This window comes from Petromyzon marinus, unplaced genomic scaffold (assembly GCF_048934315.1).
Source record: "Petromyzon marinus isolate PM22_M1 ecotype Great Lakes invasive population unplaced genomic scaffold, UKy_Petmar_22M1.pri1.0 PM_G_Scaffold_41, whole genome shotgun sequence".
In the NCBI taxonomy this organism is placed as follows: Eukaryota; Metazoa; Chordata; class Hyperoartia; order Petromyzontiformes; family Petromyzontidae; genus Petromyzon; species Petromyzon marinus.
In genome coordinates, this window is record NW_027422993.1 from 1930899 (window position 1) to 1949783 (window position 18885).

Here is an 18885-nt window from a genome sequence, read left to right on the forward strand (position 1 = left end):
AGCCCCCCACCGCACCTCGCTCTCTCCCTCCCTGGCCCCCCATCTCTCTCCCTCCCTGCCCCCCCGTCTCTCTCCCTCCCTGCCCCCCCGTCTCTCTCCCTCCCTGCCCCCCCGTCTCTCTCCCTCCTTCCCAACTGAACCCCCCTAACCTCTCGCTCACAAGTCGCTGAAGGTGAGGCGCCCTCTGATGTCTCTCTCTCTCTTCCTGCCGTGCCCTCGCCTCCCCGTCTCTTTGCCTCTCTCTCGCCACGTCTTTGCCCCTCGACTCTTCCAGCCCCGTCGTCTCTCTCGCTCCTTCCGAACTGTGCGCCCCTAACCTCTCCCTTAAAAATCGTTGCATGAAATTGCTCTGATGGCGATCTCTCTCTCTCTCGCTGCATCCCCCACGCCGTCAGGTCTCGCTGCCTCCCGCTCGCCACGTCTCCGCCCCTCGACTCCTGCCTCCCCATCTCTCTCTCCCCTCTTCCCCTCCCGCTCCCCGGTTCCGCCAAGTTCCTGTGCCCCTCGAAGCGAGCCCCGGTCCCTCGCTGCCATTCGTCCGCCCCCCTTCGATGCTCTCCCTCAGGCCTCCCTCGCCCCGTTCCTTGGCCCCCTCTCTCCCTCGCCCCGCTCCCGCCTCTCTCCATGGAAGCTCTCCGCGGGTCGCGTCTCCTCACTCCTCCGGACGCCGTTCGGCCTCCTGCGCACACCTCCTGCACCGCCGCCACCGCCAAAGATCCCCCGTGCAGCCTCGAACAGGCTGTCGGGGGCAAGCGCTGTTAGTGGCGAGCAGCAGCACCTACGAAGGCTACCGGCACTGTGGTACACGAGGGGGGTGGGTGGCCAGAAACCACGGCCGGCACCCCTTTGTCTCCCCAGCGGTGATGTTTTACACGTCCCACAAGGTACTACTTTTAGGCGGAGTCGATCTCGGGGAGGCCCACGACCGGTTCATATAATTGTCACACTTCTAGATTTTTGTTGTTTTTATTTTTTTACCTACGTGACTTTATCGAATAGAACCAAAGAGTATAATTGTCACACTGTTTTTGGGCCGTGAGCAAGGAAATCCAACTCGGGGTCTCTGCAGAGTTCGCTCGAGTTTGCAAACGAAAAAACTAAAACGTGTAGCGCTAAACGACCAAATCGGTGATGACAATTCCTGCTGAACGCCGCAGAAGACCAGGCCCACAACGTGGATAGCAGAGCCACGCCCCACCGGCATCAAACTCTGCCCACACATTGTAAACAAATGCAACTCGTGTAACGCGTAGGCTTTTCGCAAGCAGCATTATTCGTGAATGTTTTTGGGGGTTAGTTCGCGTTATTGTTAATGTGTCGTAACCCTCCACCACCACCGCCCGACACGGACAATCAGTAAAACAAATGCCATTGCTCCACTGTAGGGGCGGCCAGGTGGATTTTCAAGAACGCCAATGTTGGTTTCACTGTTGTTAGATTTACACATTTTGGCCGAGGAGGCGAAAATCCACGAGTTGTTAATTCACGTCAAAATCTGAGAATTCGCGGTGAATCCACAAATTTGGCCTAGTCTGCTGTATCCATCAGTCACTTTCCGCATCAGATATTAACCAACATATCCATGATGCAACGTAACAACTGCAGTCTAACTGCATTTTAAATGGATTAAATAAGCATGGACTGAATGACCATTCATTATGAATATCCCGAGGTAACACCAAAACACACTTTACGCACATTCAACAATCTAACAACAATTCTACACTATGTGCCTGTGTTCAACCAAGTTAGCGATCTTAAAACCATTCAAACTCACCACCACCACCACCACAACCAAACCACCAGAATCGTCAAATCGAAATCCCAACGAAGCGAACGGCGGTCCACAGAAGTACGTCCTGGCACGAGAAAACATTCCCCGCTCAAACACAAAGAACACCACCACCCATACACTCCACACCACCACCACCACCACACCACCACCACCACACCCCACACCACCACCACCACCACACCACCACCACCACACCCCACACCACCACCACCACCTCCCCTACACCACCACCACCACACCCCACACCCCACACCACCACTACCACACCCCACACCACCACCACCACACCACCACCACCATACCCCACACCACCACCACCACACCCCACACCACCACCACCACACCCCACACCACCACCACACCACCACCACCACTACCACACCCCACACCACCACCACACCCCACACCACCACCACCACACCACCACCACCACTACCACACCCCACCACACCACCACCACCACACCCCACACCACCACCACACCCCACACCACCACCACCACCACATCCTACACCACCACACCCCACACCACCACCACATCCCACACCACCACCACCACACCACCACTACCACACCACCACACCCACACCACACCACCTCCCCTACACCCCACACCACCTCCCCCACCCCACCACAACACACCACCTCCCCTACACCCCACACCACCACACCCCAAACCACCACACGCTACACCACCACTACCACACCCCACACCACCACCACACCCCACACCACTACCACACCCCACACCACACTCACCACACTCACCACACACACGCTCACCACACTCACCACGCTCACCACGCTCACCACACACACCACACTCACCACACACACACCACACACACCACATTCACCACAAACACACACCACACACACCACACTCACTCACCACGCTCACCACAAACGCTCACCACACACTCACCACACACACCACACCACACACACTCACCACACACTCACCACACACTCACCACACACACACCACACACACACCACACACTCACCACAAACACACACCACACACACCACACACTCACCACACACTTACCACAAACGCTCACCACACACTCACCACACACACTCACCACACACACCACACTCACTCACCACACTCACCACACACTCACCACACACACACACCACACTCACCACAAACACACACCACACACACCACACACTCACCACACACTCACCACACACACACCACACTCACAAACACCACACTACACTCACCACACACTCACCACACCACACTCACCACACTCACCACAAACGCTCACCACTCTGTTCACACACACTGTTCACACACACTGCTCACCACACTGTTCACACACACTGTTCACACACACTGCTCACCACACTGTGCCCCGGAGAGGCCTACCCACCTGCTGGGAGGCCTACCCACCTGCCGCTGGGAGGCCTACCTACCTGCTGGGAGGCCTACCCACCTGCTGGGAGGCCTACCCACCTGCTGCTGGAGAGGCCTACCCACCTGCTGGAGAGGCCTACCCACCTGCCGCTGGGAGGCCTACCCACCTGCCGCTGGAGAGGCCTACCCACCTGCCGCTGGAGAGGCCTACCCACCTGCCGCTGGGAGGCTTACCCACCTACCGGGAGGCCTACCCACCTGCCGCTGGAGAGGCCTACCCACCTGCTGGAGAGGCCTACCCACCTGCCGCTGGGAGGCCTACCCACCTGCTGGAGAGGCCTATCCACCTGCCGCTGGGAGGCCTACCCACCTGCTGGAGAGGCCTACCCACCTGCCGCTGGGAGGCCTACCCACCTGCTGGGAGGCCTACCCACCTGCTGCTGGGAGGCCTACCCACCTGCTGGAGAGGCCTACCCACCTGCTGGGAGGCCTACCCACCTGCTGGGAGGCCTACCCACCTGCCACTGACAGTGGTACCTGGAGCGTGCTGACGCTCAGCTGATGTGTCACACCGTGGCGAACCCCGCAGCTAACTCATTCACGTGGAGCAGGCCAAGAAACGACATTCCAGTCGTGGGCTGAGCTCAAAAGGGCTAACTCGAGCACCATCCTGCGGCGGGGAAAGGAGGCGGTGCAAGAGGTTCAGCCGAGCCCACAACAGCCAAGAATCTGCTGTCTGGGAGAGGGGGGTGGGCGCTGTTAAACCCTAGCACATGGGCGAGAAGCCGTGCATGTGTGACGAGTGCGGCAAGACGTTTTTCTCACGCTCGGCCTACAAGTATATATATTTTTCTATTCCACTTGTGTGTAAATCTGTGTATACCCCGGATATTTTAGAGATGGCAATTCTCCTGCTGTGTGTCCTACTGCTGTCCCTCCCGGCCATATCTAGTGTCACACTCAACTCTACAAACGGCTACCCTCGTTATTTTGCGTCAATACTTGTTGCTCGATTTGCCACTACACCTGCAAATGAAACAGCTCATAGACACTTCTACACTCCATCATTGTATCCTTTTAAACCCTATCTTTGTCCCATTACTTCACCAGCACTCCTTCCAAACTTCATTTTGCTCTTAAAAATAACACCATCTGCGAGCTGCTGCTATTCGTCCAAGGTTCGCCGCTCTTCATCCTTTCACAGAAAATACTTATGCAAACTGTTAATTCTACATTTCTTATTCCTGGGTGGTATTGAGCTTCATCCAGGCCCAAATGAAAAGAGCTCGTATAATTCTGTAGATTTTTCTGGCAGGAAAGGTGTTGGTGTTCTACATATCAACATCAGAGGGCTTGTGATTAAATTAAGTCAACTAAAACTAGAAGTGGCAAATCTTGATCCGGACATTTTTTGCCTAACAGAAACATTTCTCACTCCTGCCGTCAATAACTTGCAGATTACGATTGAAAACTACAACCTTTTTCGGCTTGACTGAGGATCTAAAGGAGGTGGAATTGCCATCTATGTTCGTAACACTATTGCATGTTCACCAGCTCACTCTTTGTTTAAAAAATGTTGCTTTGAAGGTCTGGCTCTCAGAATAACTCTCCCAAATAATCAACAGATATTGGTAGTGTGCTGCTATAGACCGCCTTGTGGGAAGGATGTTGAAGCTGCATCGGCACTGAGAGAGCTTTTTGGGGGCCTCCCTAAAGGTGAAATAATTTTAGTGGGTGATCTAAATTGGAATTGGCTAAACCTGCCGGCCGTGGCCACAAATTTTACAAATGAATTTAACTTGTTTCAATTAATAAATGTCCCCACAAGACCCAACCTAAAAAATCCGGGACAGTCAACTCTGCTTGACGTCCTATTGACAAATGCCCCTCACAATTTCGCACTGACTGGTGTTCTGGGTAATAACCTTAGTGATCACTCCTTCATTTTTGGTGTGAGATCATCAGCCAGACCCAAAGCCCCCCTAAAATTGTTGAGAAGCACTCTTTGAGGCACTTCAGCACTCAGGCATTTACAAATGATGTGCTTCACTCGGATATTGATAAGGTCTGTGATATACCCAACCTGACTACGGCTTGGGAGACTTTCAGGTACACATTTCTCCAAATTCTTAACAAACATGCTCCGTTGGTTAGATTTAAAACTAAAGGCAACCGCCCACCATGGTATGATCCTTTGATTACAAAGCTCATGAAAACTAGGGACAAGGCTTGGGCATGTGCTCAGAAAAGTAATTTGGTAAATGACTGGCTAGAAAACAGGATTTTAAGGAATAGATGCGTAAAAAATACGGCATGCAAAAAATGCCTATTTTTCCTCCACTCTCCTGGAATCACATGGAAATGCCAGGATTTTTTGGAAAACAATCAAATCTATCGAAAAGGCATCCAAAACAGAAAATCTGCCCGTTGAGCTTCACCGAAATGGGGAATATTTTTCAGATCCCAAAAAAATAGTTGACAATTTTAACCTTCATTTTTCTGAAGCTGGTAATCTTTTTGATAATGTATTGGGAGTCACCCCTGCTCCTGCAAATTCCTACACCCCTGTCCAAACATTAAACGAATTTAGTTTCCAACCAATCCACGAAAGTAATGTTCTGAAACAACTGTCCTACCTCAAAGGGTCCTCCTCTACCGGAGCAGATAGTTTTCCCGTCTTTGCTCTACTGTTGGTCACCTAATATACAAACCTATAGCCCATATTTTCAACCTGTCCATCAAAGAAGCATCAGTTCCTCTAGAATGGAAACATTCCTATGTCCGCCCACTTCACAAAGGGGGCCCTAAAGATGATCCCAATAACTACCGACCTATCTCAATTTTGTCCCCATTGATGAAAATTTTTGAAAAATTATTGAACTACCAAATTAGCAGTTTCCTGTCCACCAACAATCTACTACATCTAAAACAATCTGGGTTCCGGAAAAAATACAGCACCACATCTGCTGCATTAGACTCTTTGAATCAAATTTACAATAGCCTTGATAATAAGCAGTACTGTGTCTGTCTTTTTCTTGACCTGTCCAAAGCTTTTGATACAGTTGACCACAACACCCTGCTTAGTAAACTAAGTTGCCTCGGTTTTTCCGAGAACACAGTACAATGGTTAAAAAATTACCTCTTTTCTCGCACCCAAACTGTATTCACAGATGGTTGGAGGTCAAACAGTGTTAAGATAACAAAAGGGGTTCCACAGGGTTCCATCCTCGGCCCCCTCTTGCTCTCTCTTTATGTCAATGACTTGGGCACTGAACTGGATCATTCCAGGGTAAATCTTTTTGCAGATGACACGATACTGATTACTGCTGGCCGCTCTCCGGATGACGTGATTGCTAAGCTCCAGGGTGATTTCAACAAACTACAACATCAGCTAGTTTCTCTTAAACTAGTCCTGAATACCTCCAAAACCAAGGTGCTATGCTTCTCTCCGGGACTAAAGCAGGAAGTTATTTTTCCCCAATTACATTCCTTGAATAATTATCAAATAGAGCAAGTCAAGATCTATAAGTATCTTGGGGTCATCCTGGATTCAAAACTTAGTTTTGAAGATCACATTGATTATATTGGTAAAAAGACAAAAATAAAAATTGGTTTTCTGTATCGACACAAGCACTGCTTCCCCCCAATGTTCCGTTTGGAATTGATAAAAGCTACCATACTGCCTCTACTTGACTACTGTGACATCGTGTATAAATCAGCCCCAAGTACTGTACTGAAGAAGCTTAATTCCATCTATCACTCGGCCTTAAGATTTGCATTGAACTGCCCATATAGGACTCACCACTGTGATCTCTACATTGAGTCAAACTTAACATCTCTTAATGTTCGACGGCTTGTGCACCAGATCTTATTTATTCACGATGTCCTTACAAAAAATTCCGCAGACTACCTACTGGATCTCCTCTCTGTTTCAAAGAACAAATATGACCTCAGGTCTTCGCTCATTTACCAGCTTCACATTCCCTATTGCCGTACAAAAACTGGAGGAAGGTCCTTTGCTATTGATGCCCCCAGGGTCTGGAATGCTATTGCCAATAAACTGCAACTTGAATCACTACCTATGAGATCTTCACTCAAAACTGCTCTAGAGGAGTTGTACAACCCTAGCTGCCACTGCTATTCAGTGGCCTAAAATATGGGTCTAGATTTTGGTGTTATAATTTATTTATGTAGTTTATTGTTAAAAATTCGGTCACAGTCCCTATGATCACTGTTACATTGGATTCATGGCTTTTATTTTGGTGATTTTCGAAAAGTTTTTTTTTGTTTTGGCCATGTTTTTGTTTATAGTAGTACGGAGTTAGACTGATGGCCTTAATCTTAGTTGTCTTGTGGTTGTTGTTGTTATTTGACTTGCATCCCACTGGGATTTTTGCACACAGCATTGGTGTACGGTGCTATTTTAGGAATATTTTGATATTTTTTTCCTGTATTTTCTGTTTGCACAGTCACATAACCACTGTAAGATATTTTCTTGTTCATGTTTTTGTTTGTTGCGGTTGCACCCGATTCAAGAGCCGAATGGCTCACAGGGCTATACCAAATAAATGAACTATGAACTATGTCCTAGTTCGACAAAATCTACGTCAACACGTAATACAAAACTACAATTCGTGTTGCAGAGAATGAACCTCCTCTACGTGTAACCTTTGAGTGGTATGCCACGTAACTGATTAATGATCCGAGTGTTCTCCCTATTTCAAAGACAATGAGTTGCTCCAGAGGGAGATGCTTCCTGAAAACACAAAAATACCCTTGTTTGGTTCTTTCCTCCAGTCTCATCCCTTCACCTGATGAAGGCCACTTGTGTTGTGGCCGAAACGTCGTGAGAATTTTATTGCGTGATTTTATTTGATCAATTTATTATTTTATTCTCATTCTACGTGGTGACTTTACCTAAAGAACCAAAGAAGATGAATCCTTGCAGTCACGAAAGCTTTAAATCGAAAAACAAAAATACCCTTTGACCTGTATCACAATAACAATGAGTCTCACCTGAGTAAGCTGTACAGGTTACTTCCATAACACACACTTTGTCCTAACATCACTTATTCAATGTTTGACCCTTACAGACAAAATGTTACATGTACGCACACAATCAGACAAGTATTAATTCTAAATTATTGACAGGCATATTAACAAAATTGAATTACTGCACTGAAATATACTGCATCAGGTTACATCGCATTAACATGAAGCTATTTTTAAAAATACGCACCGTCTGCTTAACAGTGTATGTACAACGTGCTATTGTATTGTCATTCAAAACGAGTAGGCCATTGCATGCTGGCGTCTGGGTCAAAATTGCTCAAATTCTAAACATTACCTACAAACTCCACAACTAAGATGCCACATCAATCATCGCCCCCTACTGACAGGCTCTTGTCCACATGCAGGCCGGTGCAGGGCCACCACCTTGTGCCACACAGGGGCAGCTGCTACTTGGGGATGCTCTTCAAGTGTTTGAGACGAGATACAAAACTCCGAATTGCCAGAGGCGATTAAGCAAGCACCATATAAATGGATTTTAAAACCGAGTGAATGCTTGGGAGCTTATTGGCTCTCGCTCCTGGTTCGAGATCTACCCAACCCACAGGTCCACAAAAACTGGCCGCTCTAACCATGCAGGTTTAACCTAGGAACTGAGTGTCCAACTTCACATTCTTGTCATTAAAGGCCTGTGACAAAGGTGCATCCATTGGAGCGACCAGAGTGGAGTCGGCTCCGGGGAGGCAACCACCTTGCCCCACGGCGCTCCTCCACTTCGAGGTCTGCGGAGTACTTCGCCACCACCACCAGCGTGGCGATCTTCACGGCTGTGCTCACTTTGGTTCTGCTGCTATCGCAGCCAGTGGTGGAACTCCTCGGAGGATCTCGGCGTGGGGGTTCGAACATCAACGGCTCCAACACCACCACCACCACCACCACGATCAACAACTACTCGGGACTCGTGAAGGACGTCTCTCCACCGGCAGCGGTCGCCACCTGGGGACCGATGTTCACCAGTGCCAGGACATAGTGGACAGCGTGCTCCCTGCTCTACTGCAGGCTATGGGTCAGCTGAGCGGCAGCTGCCAGGACATAGTGGACAGCGTGCTCCCTGCCCTGCTCCACGTCGTGCGTCAGCTGTACAGCGGCTGCAAGGAGGCCATCGGCTCCACCGTGCCGCTGAACACCCCGCACATCGCCGTGCGTCTCCGGCGTTTCGTACGTCGCAGAGTTGAGTGAGCAACATCCATCGTCGTCGTCACCATCAGCCACGGTCAATCCACTAGCGGGTAGAGACCTCCCCCGTGCCGTCGCCACCTCCCACGATGCCGCTGTGCGGTGATCCACCCAGCGCCTGACACGTGGAGCGATTTCATTGCTTGATCTCCCCACTGGGCATCCTCTCGGATGACCCCCTCGCCGCCCATCGGCATCTCTCGCCCCCTTCGCGCCCTCCACCGTCACCCTCAACTCTACTCGCGGTTAAATTTTGATTTAAAGCTTTTGTGATTGCAGTAATTCATATTCTTAGCTCTTCCGGTAAAGTCATGTTGAAGGGAAACAATAAAATAAATATATATAAAAAATATAAATTCTCACGACGTTTCGACACACCTGAAGACGACCGTTTGTGTTATGGTCGAAACGTCATGAGAATTTTTATTGTTTTATATATATTTTATTATTTTGTTTCCCTTCAACGTGACTTTACCGAAAGAGCTAAGAATATCCACTCACGGTGTTTTCAACAGCCTGGTTGGGCACTGGAACGATATCCCGGACAGTACCGGATTAAGCTCGTGCGGGTCCTGTGGCATATATTATAATGGTGCCCAAAATAAAATAAAAAAACACAATTATCAAAACGCAAAGTTTACACATCTACCGGGTCTCCACTTGACTTTGGATTGTCTCGGAGGAAGTCCACCCACACCTCCACTTCCACAAACTGCTGGGAGTTGCCTCGCTCTGCCTCACAGTCAGAAATCTCCTCCTGCTTCACGTTGCCTCTGTCGATGTGAAGGTCCCATTTTGGAGTTGAATCTTCATCTTCACATTTCACCTTCACTCCTTTGCTCTTCACTTCTTCACATTTCACCATCACCTCTTCATGTTTCACCCCGATACCTTTAAAAGTGTCCAAGCTGGGATTTTCTTCCGGTTCTTGTTTCATGAGGGATGGGCTCATGGTGGCACTTTGACTTTCACAAGCTGATTTCAGACTCCACTCCTTGTGGATCTTCTGATGCTTCTGTGTTCTCTGGTGTACTTGAAGTTGTTGTTGCTGTGCAAACGTTATCCCGCACGGAGTGCACCTGAAGGGTTTCTCTCCTGTGTGTGTTCTCTGGTGTACTACAAGAGTAGATGAATGTGCAAACGCCTTCACGCACATACTGCACTTGAAGGGTTTCTCTCCCGTGTGTGTTCTCTGGTGTTCTACAAGAAGAGATGAACGTGGAAACGCCTTCATGCACACACTGCACTTGAAGGGTTTCTCTCCCGTGTGTGTTCTCTGGTGTGCTACAAGAGTAGATGAATGTGAAAACGCCTTCATGCACACACTGCACTTGAAGGGTTTCTCTCCCGTGTGTGTTCTCTGGTGTGCTACAAGAGTAGATGAATGTGAAAACGCCTTCCCACACACAGTGCACATGAAGGGTTTCTCTCCCGTGTGTGTTCTCTGGTGCTCTGTCAAATTTCCAGTCCGGTCCGTGCTGTATGCACACCGGTCGCATTGTTGACTTGCCCTACCGAGCTGCGCTGAGTGCATTTGCTCCATCAGACCAATTCTGCAGAGGAAGCGTCAGCTGCAGACAGAAAAAAATAATATCCACACTATCTACACTTCAGTATCGATGCACAGAGGAAAGCATATACACACAGTAACACGTGACTTACACGTCTATACTTATTCACATATTCATGATATAGTGGAAAAGTGTCCCAAATTCATCACACGGACTGTTATGGCACACAATGAGAGGGCAAATGGTTATAAACATGCCTGGAAGCCCTCGTATCTTCAAAATGAATGTTCACCAAAAACTCCGAGCACACAATTTCAGCTGTCTGGCTACAAAAGGAATATTTATGAGAGCTAAATTCAGCTGACATAGCAAAGGGTGTTGAAAACAATATTATTTGTGTTAGGCAGAAATGCATAAATTAACGTTCAATCGCAACTTAGAGGTGTGAATCCAGGCTCAGATGTCCTTGAATGCTGGGATGAACAGTTCCCACTTCAGCTGAATGTGTGTGCTGTGTTCACCTCCTGTTTCCATTATTATAAAGAGTTCCAGAGGAAAACAAAAATAAACTACTGTTATGATAAAACCTCCGTGTTCGACAGAGTTAATAGACGTTACTGCAAACACAAACTGTACACTGTCACTGGGTAAACAGGCGGTGGCGTGTCTAGAATCATGCCTGGCCACCTTCATCTGCTCAGCATTAATGCTTCCTCACTGCACCAAGTAATTAATTGAGGATCAACGAACATAGCCGAGGCTAACTGGAGTTTGCGTGTCTCTCTCCGTGGTGAGATGTTAACTACCTCACCTGGTATACAGGAAGTCGTGGGTTCGATCCCGACCCTGACACCTGCTGTATATTTGGAGTTTGCGCGTCTCTCCGCTGAGTGTCTTTGACCGATAGACATTGACACACGTATTCTTGTTTCTTTCATTAAAGTTACGTAGATAGAAAATAACAATAACAGATAATAGAATTACATTAAATAAAGACCATTTGTGTTGCGATCAAAATGACGTGAGTTTTTTTGCTTTATTCACAATTATTTATTTATTGTATTGCTATTTTTATTTAATTTTCTATCTACGTGACTTTACCGAAAGAACCAAGAATATTAATTCCTGCAGTCACCAAAGTTTTCAGTCAAAACATTCACACACGTTGACAAAGCCTCACCTTGTGTTGTTGTGGGCAGGTCGCTTCTGATAACAAGAGTGGTATAGCAGCTCAAGCGGGCTTGGCCTGCTAACAAAAGAACGAAAATCAAAACTGCGTGAATATTTACAATAAAACAAAGTTACAAAGTGGCGAGCCGGGTGAAGACAAATTAAACTTAAGCGAGATAATTAAAGTGAACGCAATCAGGCGAGGGCAGGAGGCAGGGCCCCGCGTGGCTAGGCCCCGCGTTGTAAAGTTCCAACCTGGACATCGATTCCAATGCTCGCTGCTACTCAACTGACATCCCTACGAGAGAGAGCGAGGCTCTACCTTGGTTAACAACAACAACCACCACCACAACCACCACCACCACGACAACCACAACAACCACAATCGCAATGATAATTTCTCACCTCGGATTTCAGTGCAGGAAGCGTTAGTTTCCTGCTACCTCGTGACGTCACCCGGCAGCAGGTGACATGACGTCACATCTGGGGTACGAAACACGCTCCTCCCACAATGAGCCGCTCCGTAACTGAATAAATTAGAGAATGAATAAATTATGTTAATGTAACATGTCCCATATGTCGTGGGCAATGAACCCGTCGCAATAAACTCGTGACGGCTTTAACGAACACATTATGCTAATGAGCCGCCAGTCACTGGGCGTAGCTTTGCCCAAATAAGGATTGGCACTGGAACGCAATCGGCAGTGACCCAAGCGGAGGTGACGTCACGCTCAAGAGCGCGGTGGAATACCTTGGTGACATGACGTCACTAGCAAGGTACACCTCACCCTGGCGTTTCACGCCGATGAGGTAATGCAGAGTGGTGACGTCACAGAGCGGGGTTGGAGTTTAAGTTGATTTAGATTCATTTTACATTGTTCCCTCCCTTGGGTGTGTGGGCTCAGCTACAACAACGTGGACATTATTGTGTATACACTGTGTGTGTGTGTACACTGTGTGTGTATACACTGTGTGTCTGTGTATACTGTGTGTGTGTGTACTGTGTGTGTGTACACTGTGTGTGTGTACACTATGTGTGTACACTGTGTGTGTGTACAGTGTGTGTGTGTGTACACTGTGTGTGTGTGCACTGTGTGTGTGTACAGTGTGTGTGTGTGTACACTTCTAGATTTAAAGCTTTCGTGACTGCAAGGATCCATACTCTTTGGTTCAAAGGGTAAAGTCACGTAGGTCAAAGATGTTGTACTGTCCCCTGACGATATCCTTGTCAGCTTCGATGTGGTCTCTTTGTTCACCAAGGTCCCAGTACCTGATACCATTGAAATAATTGAAAATTTGGTCCAACATGGACTAGACCCCGACACACCTGCACTGGTTAGGCACTGCCTCAACAATACCTACTTTACTTGGAATGGCTCCTACAAACAAAATGAGGGTACCCCCATGGGATCCCCCTTATCACCAGTGATAGCCAATATTTTCATGGAGAAATTTGAATCAGACGCCATCCAGACTTCCACCCTCAGACCTTCCCTGTGGAAGAGATATGTGGATGACACTTTCGTCATTTGGCCACATGGCCTCCCAGCTTTGAACCTTTTCCTACACCACATCAATTCCAAACATCCCGCCATCAAATTCACCATGGAAGTGGAGAAAGATGGCAAGCTACCATTCTTAGATGTTCTGTTTGAGAGGAGACCTGATGGCTCATTGGGGCATTCTGTCTACAGGAAACCCACCCACACAGATTCCTACTTGAAACCTGATTTCCACCACCACCCAGCCCAAAATAATTCTCTCATCAAAACTTTATACCATAAGGCTCATTGCATTTCGGACGAACACCACCTGACCAGTGAATTAAAACATGTACACCTGGCCCTCAAAAGGAATGGTTACTCTGACCGTATAATCCGCCAAGCTGTTTCTCCCTCCATACAGAAACAACAACTTGATACTCCGGTCAAAACCATCACACTACCATATATAGCAGGCGTTACTAAAAAGATTTCCAAAATTCTAAACAAACACAAGATCCAGGTTCGGTTCAATACAGTACACAAAATTCGTGATCTGATCCCATCCGTGAAGGATGTCATTCCTGACTTACAGTACCCCGGGGTTTACAAATTGAGTTGTACCTGCGGTGATTGCTATATCGGGGAGACAAAGCGACATGTCTCTGACCGAATCCGCGAGCACAAATCAGATTTGAAACACGGCAAAACGAATTCTTCTGCCGTGGCTGATCACTGTTACAACGCTGTGGGTGATCACGATATCATTTTCTCCGATACCAAGGTTCTTTGCAAACCCACGGGTTTTTATCAGAGATTTGTTCACGAGGCAATTCAGATCTACAAACACAGACACAATTTCAACCGAGATGGTTTCAAATTTAGCAACCATTGGAAAGATGTTCTAAATCGAACTAAACATTAAACTAATTTCAATGGTACAGTATATTTTTCAAGTAGTGGTACCCCAAACTTTCGCAGCTCTTATAAATTCCCTTTTCACACCATCAATAGGTAAACTCTCCCCCCCCCCCTCCCGCGCCAAACGGCAAGTCCACCGGCACGTACAACACCTCTTTTCTAAAATCGGCCAATCAAATGCTAATTTTTCTTTGCTAATTTCTTTGTCAGGACACCATGTTTGCTCGCACAAAGTTTAAAGGTCCGCGGTCTGAGCGTGGTTGTGTTTCGCTAAATTCTCCTGTTTGATTTGTACTAGGTGCCTCAGTGAATGTATATGCTCTGACTTTAACATAGCTATTTCTGTGACCAGTTACAAGCTAATCATTCAGCTATTTCAATGCTAAATTCTATGCTAATTCCTTTGTCAAGGGGTGCCTCTGCGGATGTGTATACTTTAACTTATCTATTTCAATGAGCCATTTCAATGCTAAATTATATGCTAATTCCTTTGTCAAGGTGCTTTGTTTCTTCTCACACAGCTTAAAGGTCGTGATCTGCGCGTGGCTTTTTCCACTCCAGCGCTGTCCTCCAGACAGTCTCGTCCCTTCACCTGATGAAGGCCGCTTGTGTTGTGGCCGAAACGTCGTGATTTTTGTTATTTTATTTTTTACCTACGTGACTTTACCCAATAGAAGCAAAGCGTATGGATCCTAGCAGTCACGAAAGCTTTAAATCTAGAATAGAAATGTAATGCAATACAACACAGAGAGTCGGCCAACATAAGAGTCAACACCCCACCTTGTTGATAACGTTCTTCCAAAGATTGCTCAATTTGAAAGAGAGACAAAACACAGACAAGGAGACACACAGACAGAGAGAGATAGAACACAGAGACACACAGAGAGAGATACACACATACAGTGAGGGAAAAAAGTATTTGATCCCCTGCTGATTTTGTACGTTTGCCCAATGACAAAGAAATGATCAGTCTATAATTTTAATGGAAGGTTTATTTGAACAGTGAGAGACAGAATAACAACAAAAAAATCCAGATAAACGCATGTCAAAAATGTTATAAATTTATTTGCATTTTAATGAGGGAAAAAAGTATTTGACCCCTCTGCAAAACATGACTTAGTACTTGGTGGCAAAACCTTTGTTGGCAATCACAGAGGTCAGACGTTTCTTATAGTTGGCCACCAGGTTTGCACACATCTCAGGAGGGATTTTGTCCCACTCCTCTTTGCAGATCTTCTCCAAGTCATTAAGGTTTCGATGCTGACGTTTGTCAACTCGAACCTTCAGCTCCCTCCAGATTTCCTATGGGATTAAGGTCTGGAGACTGGCTAGGCAACCCCAGGACCTTAATGTGCTTCTTCTTGAGCCACTCCTTTGTTGCCTTGGCTGTGTGTTTTGGGTCATTGTCATGCTGGAATACCCATCCACCATCCATTTTCAATGCCCTGGCTGAGGGAAGGAGGTTCTCACCCAAGATTTGACGGTACATGGCCCCGTCCATCGTCCCTTTGATGCGGTGAAGTTGTCCTGTCCCCTTAGCAGAAAAACACCCCAAAGTATGTTTCCACCTCCATGTTTGACGGTGGGGATGGTGTTCTTGGGGTCATAGGCAGCATTCCTCCTCCTCCAAACACGGCGAGTTGAGTTGATGCCAAAGACCTCCATTTTGGTCTAATCCGACCAAAACACTTTCACCCAGTTGTCCTCTGAATCATTCAGATGTTCATTGGCAAACTTTAGACGGGCATATATATGTGCTTTCTTGAGCAGGGGAACCTTGCAGGCGCTGCAGGATTTCAGTCCTTCACGGTGAAGTGTGTTATCAATTGTTTTCTTGGTGACTATGGTCCCAGCTGCCTTGAGATCATTGACAAGATCCACCCGTGTAGTTCTGGGCTGATTCCTCACCGTTCTCATGATCATTGCAACTCCCCGAGGCGAGATCTTGCATGGAGCCCCAGGCCGAAGGAGATTGACAGTTTTTTTGCGTTTCTTCCATTTGCGAATAATCGCACCAACTGTTGTCACCTTCTCACCAAGCTGCTTGGCAATGGTCTTGTGGCCCATTCCAGCCTTGTGTAGGTCTACAATCTTGTCCCTGACATCCTTGGAGAGCTCTTTGGTCTTGGCCATGGTGGAGAGTTTGGGATCTGATTGATTGATTGCTTCTGTGGACAGGTGTCTTTCATACAGGTAACAAGCTGAGATTAGGAGCACTCCCTTTACGAGTGTGCTCCTAATCTCAGCTCGTTACCTGTATAAAAGACACCTGGGAGCCAGAAATCTTTCTGATTGAGAGGGGGTCAAATACTTATTTCCCTCATTAAAATGCGAATCATTTTATAATATTTTGACATGCGTTTCTCTGGATTTTCTTGTTGTTATTCTGTCTCTCACTGTTCAAATAAACCTAACATTAAAATTATAGACTGATCATTTCCTTGTCAGTGGGCAAACGTACAAAATCAGCAGGGGATCAAATACTTTTCTCCCTCACTGTAGGCACACAGAGAAACAACGCCTCTGTGTCGAGGCCTTAAATAGAGAGAGAGGGGTGCAGAGAGAGAGAGGGGAGGGGTTTAGAGAAATCCGCGAGTCAATGCAAGGCCGTAGCCATGGAGTCAACATTGGGGGGGGAACAAATCTACCAGGGGCTCTGGGGTCTCCCCCCCCCAGAAAGAAAATCTAAATTTGAAAACTAATTTTTAAAATATTGAAAAATTTCACTAACACATGGGATGGAATTTGTATTATTTGATACAATATTGTATAATATTGTATTGTATTACATTGCTCTGTTGTTTATTTTTTAACTTTTCTTGTTTCATAGTATGTAATGGCAGAGATTAGGGATTCATAAAGTACAACGCAATCATACAAACACAAATCTACACATTGTTACATGAAGACAAGTCCACATTTTGTGGCCAAGGTTTAGCAAATTGTTTTTATTAACATAGCATAGCAATTATTATTTTAAATAATATTTTTATAGCAATAAATTGGGGGAGACATTTTGAGCATGTTTGATTATTGTGGGGGGATATGTCCCCCACCAATATATATATTATAATTATTATAATATATTATAATTACGGCCTTGTGTCAATGAGAGATTTGGAACTTTGGTGACTGCAGGAAATAATAATAACACGAGTACACGCAGAGAGAGAGAAAGCACACTTATATTCTTGGTTCTTTCGGTAAAGTCACCACGTAGAAGGGGAAACAATAAAATAATTAAAATATTAAACAATAAAATTCTTACGACGTTTCGACTGCACCACAAGCAATCATCATTAGGTGTGAAAACCACAGCAAGAAACCACAGCAAGAAAATGTTCTTGCTGTGGTTTTCACACCTGATGATGATTGCTCGTCTTGCAGTCGAAACGTCGTGAGAATTTTATTGTTTGATATTTTTATTATTTTATTGTTTCCCTTCTACGTGGTGGTGACTTTACCGAAAGAACCAAGAATATGAATCCCTGCAGTCAAGAAAGCTTTAAATCAAAAGCACACTTAATCAAAGAAACTGAGTAAAATTTTTGAAATGTAATGCAATGCAACACAGAGAGTCGATCAACACACAATAAACGCATAGCCTGGTAGATTACTTTCTTACAAAGATTGCTCAACTAAGCGAGATAATTGAAGCAAACGCGATCAGGCGAGGGCAGGAGGCAAGGCCCCGCGTGGCTAGGCCCCGCGTTGTAAAGTTCCAACCTGGACATCGATTCCCATGCTCGCTGCTACTCAACTGACATCCCTGAGAGAGAGAGCGAGGCTCTACCTTGGTAAACAACAACCACCACCACAACAACCACCACAACAACCACGACCACCAACACGATAATAATTTCTCACCTCGGATTTCAGTGGAAGAGCGAAACGAACGCTTCCTGTTACCTCGTGACGTCGCGCGGCAGCAGGTGATATGACGTCACGTCCGGGGTACAAGACACTCCCCTAGCACGAGCGGCTCCGTAACTGAATAAAATTATGTTAATGACATCGGGCCATATGTCGAGGGATGGGGGCGTGGGTGCTGAACCCGTCCCAATCAACTCGCGACGGCTTTCACGAACTCATTATGTTAATGAGCCGCCAGTCACTGGGCGTAGCTTTGCCCAAATAAGGAATGTACAGGAACAGATATCGGCAGTGACCAAGCAGAGGTGACGTCACGATCAAGGGCGCGGTGGACGGGGGTGGGGTGAATACCTTGGTGACATGACGTCACTAGCGAGGCACACCTCCCAACGGCGTTTCACACCGATGAGGTCATGCTGAGTGGTGACGTCACAATCAGGGATGGAGTTTAAGTTGATTTAGATACATTTTCCATTGCTCCATCTCTTGAACAGAGACCCTTGCGTGCGTGAGCTC

At 46.8% G+C, this 18885-nt stretch overlaps 1 long non-coding RNA gene across 2 annotated transcripts; it reads right to left on the bottom strand.

Moving 5' to 3' along the window:
• Positions 1–125: 125 nt before the first annotated feature.
• On the bottom strand, positions 126–18455 carry LOC142917081 (uncharacterized). Of its 2 annotated transcripts, none has more exons than XR_012936864.1 (4): positions 18364–18455; positions 12500–12621; positions 12105–12170; positions 126–739 (listed from the first exon to the last, which is right to left on the bottom strand). It is a non-coding gene; the product is annotated as an uncharacterized LOC142917081 (long non-coding RNA). The 2 variants fall into 2 exon arrangements; XR_012936863.1 differs by having other exon boundaries at positions 12105–12173.
• Between the last annotated feature and the right edge of the window lie 430 nt (positions 18456–18885).